Source organism: Misgurnus anguillicaudatus, chromosome 5 (genome assembly GCF_027580225.2).
Source record: "Misgurnus anguillicaudatus chromosome 5, ASM2758022v2, whole genome shotgun sequence".
Classification (NCBI taxonomy): domain Eukaryota; kingdom Metazoa; phylum Chordata; class Actinopteri; order Cypriniformes; family Cobitidae; genus Misgurnus; species Misgurnus anguillicaudatus.
In genome coordinates, this window is record NC_073341.2 from 38,462,809 (window position 1) to 38,469,869 (window position 7,061).

General features: G+C 39.0%; 1 long non-coding RNA gene across 1 annotated transcript; it reads right to left on the reverse strand.

The window, feature by feature from the left end:
• Window positions 1-863: 863 nt before the first annotated feature.
• LOC141363994 (uncharacterized) lies at window positions 864-6,273 on the reverse strand. The gene is made up of 2 exons (XR_012369748.1): window positions 6,036-6,273; window positions 864-5,945 (listed from the first exon to the last, which is right to left on the reverse strand). It is a non-coding gene; the product is annotated as an uncharacterized lncRNA (long non-coding RNA).
• Between the last annotated feature and the right edge of the window lie 788 nt (window positions 6,274-7,061).

Below are 7,061 nucleotides of genomic sequence, written 5' to 3' on the forward strand. Positions count from 1 at the left end.
CTTTTACTGGTCGGTTGGTTAACTTTAGGTAAGTAAAAAAAGTTTCCTCAAACGTTTTGATTTATTTTACATGTGTATAGGAGATTATTAACTGCGCTGTATACAATAAATGTCTTTATTGTGCTTGACTCAAACCTTTGACTTCTGTGACAGTAATTTACTATACTAAATTATTACTATATTTCCTCCTTTTCTGTCCAGAGTCAGACTCCTTATTATAAATATGATGTGTATTTTTATACAACTCTTTTTAGTTTTTTAATTTATTTTTTACGTTTTTCGAATTTTGTGTGAAAATCATACGTTTTTCTGAATGTTGTACTGATTTGAAGCTACTGTTTCTGTAGTAGACTGTCAATTGTTAACTTTAATGTGCTTTTATTGCATTTTACCATCACATATTAAAAAGCTTAATACATAGGCACAATGTCTGACACAATTTAAATAGGAGAATGTCTGACATTTCTCATCAGCATGTTGGTTTATTGTGTTTTAGGTGATTCGGACATTACAGTGTACCAACAGATGGAGAACAGAGGACATGTGATAGTGATTTGTAGATATCAAAAATTGGTGAATAATGTTAATTGGATATCTTTTAAACTTGATGTTGAGAGTGATCATAACTACACCCTGGAGTTAATAAGGTTTGAAGATGATGTGTGTGTTTATAAGGTCACAGTAAGCCCACCTGTTTCCATTACCTGTGTGTATGAAATTGGTTTTGAAGGAAACATCACATACCTGCGCAGTAAGACTTACATTTTCAATAAGTTCAATTCAATTCAATTCAATTTTATTTATATAGCGCTTTTCACAATTTGGTAATTGTATCAAAGCAGCTTTACATAATAGATGCAGTGAAAAGCACAGAAAATCGACAGATAGCACAACATAATAAACGATAGCACAAGCAGTTAAATTTGCTACGGCTATAAATCAACATTATAAACAAACGTATTACTAATGTAACGTATAGAAGTTAAGCCCAAAAAGGCTGCCTCCCCGGGTTGAAAAACCCCCTAGGAGAAAAAAACCCCGGAATTTTAGCCGGGGAAGTAAAAAAAGTCATAGGAGGAAAAAACCCTTGGGAGGTATATATAATATATATATATACACATTGAAACGGAAGGAGATTGAGCGAAGATTAAGCGGAGATTAAGCGGGTTCTGCCGGTGGTCTTTGGTCAGGCATCAGCTGGACATCACGTTGAAGAACAGCTAGTAGATCAGTTGTGTGCCGACTTTCACATGTACCGGAACTGGATCTGTTTGTCTCGTCCTCGGGATCAAGGACGAGACAGGGAGAGAGACACAAAATCTTATTAGCGTAGGGGCCGTTCACATAGAAAACAAGTGTCACACAGTAATGTGGTTTTAGTCAGCTCGGTTCCGGACAGGCTAACTATTGCTGGTTAAGTGTATTACATATAGTTAATGATTTTAGAAACGGAAACAGAACTCGTTTGACTAAGGCCAGAGGCCCCACTGCCGTCGTTAATGCTAACGTACAGTGGCAAACGGTTCTGTATGACATACTATTTTAAGGTCATGGGAAAAGGCCAAAATTGCAAGCCGGCCATATTTGGCAGTTAAGACTCAGTCGAAAACCAATTCAAAGTTTCAGCATATTACTAAAGAGTATTAATGAGATTTACCATGCTTTGAAGTGTTGACGAAAAAAAAGGTTTTAATTTATTCATTAATTTATTTATTTATTAGGTTGTACAAGCTAGCTATTAGGAGATAAGTACCATTGTTAAAACAACTATTTGAAAGCCTTGTTAAAGAGAAAAGTTTTAAGTCTAGATTTAAAGTTATCTACTGTCTCTGATTTTCGGACGTCGGTTGGTAAATCATTCCATAGCTTAGGGGCTAAGTAGGAAAAGGATCTGCCACCTTTAGACACTTTTGATATTTTAGGGATAATTAAGAGGCCAGAATTTTGTGACCGCAATGCACGTGATGGATTGTATTCTGATAATAATTCTCTAAGATATGAGGGTGCTAGGCCATTTAAGGCTTTGTAGGTGATTAGTAATATTTTAAATTGTATACGATATTTAACTGGTAGCCAGTGTAAAGATGCCAGAATTGGGCTTATGCGGTCATACTTCTTAGTTCGAGTAAGAACTCTTGCAGAAGCGTTTTGAACTAGCTGAAGCTTGTTGACCTGTTTTGCATGGCATCCTCCGAGTAACGAGTTACAATAGTCTATTCTAGAGGTCATAAAAGCGTGGATAAGCTTCTCTGCATCTGATGCAGACAACATATGGCGTATTTTTGAGATATTTCTAAGGTGGAAGAATGCTGTGCGGCAGACATTGGAGATATGGCTGTCGAAGGATAAACTGCTGTCGAATATCACACCTAAATTCTTAACCGTGGAGGTTGGCACCACCGTGCAGCCATTTATGGGCAACTTGTAATCTGTCATATTATATTTGTAGCGATTCGGTTCGATAACAAGTATCTCTGTCTTATTGGAGTTTAGCATAAGAAAATTATGTGACATCCAGTCACTTATATCGCTGATGCAGTCTGATAGCTTAGAAAAATTTTGTGTTTCGCTAGGATGCGAGGAGATGTAAAGCTGTGTATCATCTGCATAGCAGTGAAACTGTATGTTATGATTTCTGATAATATCTCCCAGAGGTAACATATATAACGAGAACAGGATAGGACCTAAAACTGATCCCTGCGGTACGCCGTATTTAACCAGGGAGTGATGTGACTCCTCCTCATTTACATAAACAAAGTGATAGCGATTGGTTAGATACGATCTGAACCAAGCTAGCGCCTGACCACTGATGCCAACATAGTTTTCTAGCCTATTAAGTAAGATTGTGTGATCTATTGTGTCAAAGGCTGCACTAAGGTCTAATAATATAAGGAGTGATATTTCACCACGGTCGGATGTTAGGAGAAGGTCATTTGTAACTCTAAGCAGCGCTGTCTCTGTGCTATGGTGGGGCCTGAATCCTGATTGGAACTTTTCATACGTACTATTATTTGCTAAGAATGTGCGTAGCTGGCTTGCCACTACCTTTTCTAATATTTTGGAAAGAAAAGGGAGATTTGAGATTGGTCTAAAGTTATTTAGATCTCCCTGGTCAAGGTTTGGTTTTTTAATGAGCGGTCTAATAACTGCTAGTTTGAAAGCTGTAGGAACGTAGCCTAATTCTAATGATGAGTTAAAGACATTTAGTACTGGGTTAGACACTATAGGGAATACCTCTTTGAGTAATTTTGTGGGAACAGGGTCCAATATACAGGACGATGATTTGGATGATGCTACTAATTTAGATAGCTCATCTATTGTAGTAGGTTTAAATGACTCAAGATGTTCGTATGGTAGGCAAGCGTTAAATGTATTACTGGGTAGAGTGGTGGCTGCTTGGGTACCTACAATGTTTTCCCTAATTATCATAATTTTCTTAGTAAAGAAGTTCATGAAGTCGTTACTATTGTGTGGGAGTTTATTAGTGGGTTCTGTTTGTTCTTTATTTCTAGTCAGTTTCGCAACTGTGCTAAAGAGGAAGCGAGGGTTATTATGATTTTCTTTAATAAGATTGCTGAGATACGTAGATCTGGCGATTTTTATAGCCTGTCTGTAGTGTTTAACACTCTCTTTCCATGCTGCACGCCATACCTCTAACTTTGTGCTTCTATAATTTCTTTCCATTTTCCTAGTTGCCTTTTTGAGTGCTGCTGTGTGATGATCATACCATGGAGCTGGCGTTTTTTCTTTGATTCTCTTTTTTCGAATTGGAGCTACGGCATCCAATGTGTTAGAACAAATACTGATCAGGTTTTCTATTACAATATCTAGATCGTCAGAGTTATCTGCTACATGTTTCATTTGGGACAGGTCTGGAAGAGTGCTAATAAAGTTATCTTTAGTGGTGGAAATTATTGTTCTGGCTAGTCGGTAGCGTATTGTGGATCGAGTGATCATATCTAGAAGTACCGTGTATGAGACAAGGCAATGGTCTGAAACTGCATCGCTCTGAGGTGATATCTCGATTTCATTAATATTGAGCCCGAGTGACAGAATTAAGTCTAATGTGTGCCTATGAGTATGCGTGGGCCCTGTCACGTTTTGTCTAATATTGAGAGAATTTAGAATATCCATAAATGCTAATCCTAATGTATCTGTTGGGTTATCAACATGTATATTAAAGTCACCAACGATAAGAGCTTTATCTACAGTGACTACGAGGTCAGACAGGAAATTTGATATTTCTTTAAGAAAATCTACATGATGGCCCGGAGGTCTATAGATTGTAGCAAGGACAAAAGAGAGCTGTTTATGGTTACGATCAGTTATTTCCATATTTAATAGCATTATTTCAAATGAATTAAATTTTAGTTTGGATTTTTGGTTTACTTTAAAAACATTTTTGTATATTGTAGCTACACCACCCCCTCTCCCCTTTAAACGCGGTTCATGTTTATAATAGTAGTATTATGGGGTGGATTCGTTTAAACTAATGTAATCGTCTGCTTTAAGCCAGGTTTCTGTTAAAGAGAGTGCATCTAAGTTTTGGTCAGTAATTATTTCATTGACAATAGGTTCTTTATTGGTAAGCGATCTAATGTTAAGATGGCCGAATTTTAACATTCGAGGTTCATCTGTAAACGTATTGTTTTCTAATTTTATGTTTGTAAGATTTGTACGAGACGAGGTAAACGGTGCTCTGTATTCGTTTGTTCGAGGAACACACACAGTTGAAATGTGTTGATACTCTGGTAAGATAGATTCTAAGTTCTGGGATATATGTGATCTTGACATGTCAGAGCTACTAACAGATGGACGGGTAGGCCGATCTATCTGTTTCCTGACCTGGGCCCTGGGTAGTCAAACTGTATTAGAATTTAGAGTATTGGTCAGATTTCTAGAGAGTATAGCATTTCCTTCCGATGACGGATGAAGGCCATCTCTCTTTAGCAGGTCAGGTCTCCCCCTGAAGTGTTTCCAATTATCTATAAACCCTACGTTATGCTGAGGGCAGCATTTTGACATCCAGTGGTGAAGAGACACTAATCTGCTATAAGTTTCATCACCCCGGTAGGCGGGGAGGGGACCAGAGCAAATTACATTATCTGACATTGTTTTTGCAATTTCACACACCTCTTTAATAGTATCTTTGGTGATCTCTGACTGGCGGAGTCTGGTGTCATTTGCGCCGGCATGAATAACAATTTTAGAAAACTTACGCTTAGCATTAGCCAGTACTTTAAGTTTGGATCTAATGTCAGACGATCTGGCTCCCGGTATACAGTCAACTATGGTGGCTGGTGCCTCAATGTTCACGTTCTTAAGTATCGAGTCTCCAATAACAAGGGCACCTTTAACAGATGTCTCAGCCGGTGTATTGTTTAGAATCTCGAATCTGTTAGAAATTACTAAGGGGGACTTCAATGGGCATCGAATATGACTACGCCGCCTGACAGTCACCCAGTTAGTCGGCCGTGTTAACTCAGTTGCCGGAACCGAGCTATGTGTACTACGCGTTACCGTAGGCGCACCCGAAACAGTGTTTGAAACATTAACATTAGCATTAGCGGTCTTACTGTCCTCAACGAGCGTTCGGATGTGCGCTTCAAGTTCTGCAACCTTCTCCGTCAGCCTTACTACTTCAATACACTTAACACATGTAAACCCCTCTGTGCTGACGGAAGAAGCTAAACTGTACATGTGGCAAGCAGTGCAGGTTACAATGACAAGCGGAGTCGGAGTCTTACCGTTTTCATTTTGGGCGATGGCGTCTCTGCTCGCCTGAACGCGGTCCGTGAAGCTGCATCGAGACCGGTGCTCGCTCGCTGGCTGCCTCGTACGTCTCCGGGTGCCTGGAGCCAGGGTGATGTGAGGCACGCTGTACCGCCTGGTGCTAATGCCGGGACACAACTCCTCCACAGCTTCCCGCTCTGGTGAGGAAAGGTCTGAAAAACATACATCAGATGAGTCCGCCATTAGATCGAAAAGGAAGGCAGATTTACAGTAAGCAAACAGTGAGGAAATGGTAAACAAACTTCAGCCGGCACGTTTGTTGAAGCTAGCGGGCTATATGCTAACACTAAGTGTTTACCAGTGATAAATCGATTTAGTTATAAATACTGTTGAATAATCGTCACGCTAAAGTATTCCTAAGATGAACTAGTAAGTTATATTATATAGATAGTAACAAGATAGTAAGAAAATAGGATTTGGATGATGAACTCGACGGAGCTCCGATAACAGTGTTGCCACTCCACTCTCTCTTGCGTCTCTCTCTCATTCCTTATAGTCTGGAAATCTGCATTTTCAACGTAATACGAACTCAGGTAATCTGTCAATCTTTTTTTCATTCACTGTACACCTCAGCACTCTTTACACCATTGATCACAATATTTGAGCATCATTGTCTGAACTGCAGCACAAGGTCTGGTGCTTTATGCATCTTAAACTGGCAAAGAACCAACCTCTTTAGGCAGAATATTAGGCCATACTGTGAAAATGGTTGCCAGTGCGTCAGACCATTAGACATCAGACAGATTGTGGGCATGAATGTATACCCTGCACAGTATTTCTGCAACACACTATGACTAGAACATTATCAGATGCCTCCATCAAGCAGCATCTTGTGTGTAAAGGAAATGTTTCAGGGACGCTTTAAAGACAGTCATTTTAAATTATGTCCAACAAATTTAAGCTTAAGGTAAGCCAAGGAAAAATTTATTTTGTTTACTTTTGCATTTCCTTGCTGTCTTAGATCATCATGAGGAAGGAGTATCTTTAGTCTACATTGGTTTTGTCTCCGTCATCGCTCTTGGTCTCATCATCATGACTACTGCAGTGATAGTGACCACCATTAAAAGCAAAAATAAGGGTCAGTATTTCTCCAGTCATTCATTCACCTATAAAACAGCATTACTAAAGGATTACTAAAACATTAAAACCATGTCTGCTGCATTTGTGATCATAGAAATGAGTTCTTTAAATATGAGAACATAGACTACGTGAGTCAGAAGTGGGGCGTACAATCTGTGTCTTTGTTGTAGTCCAAGAAAAGACAATTA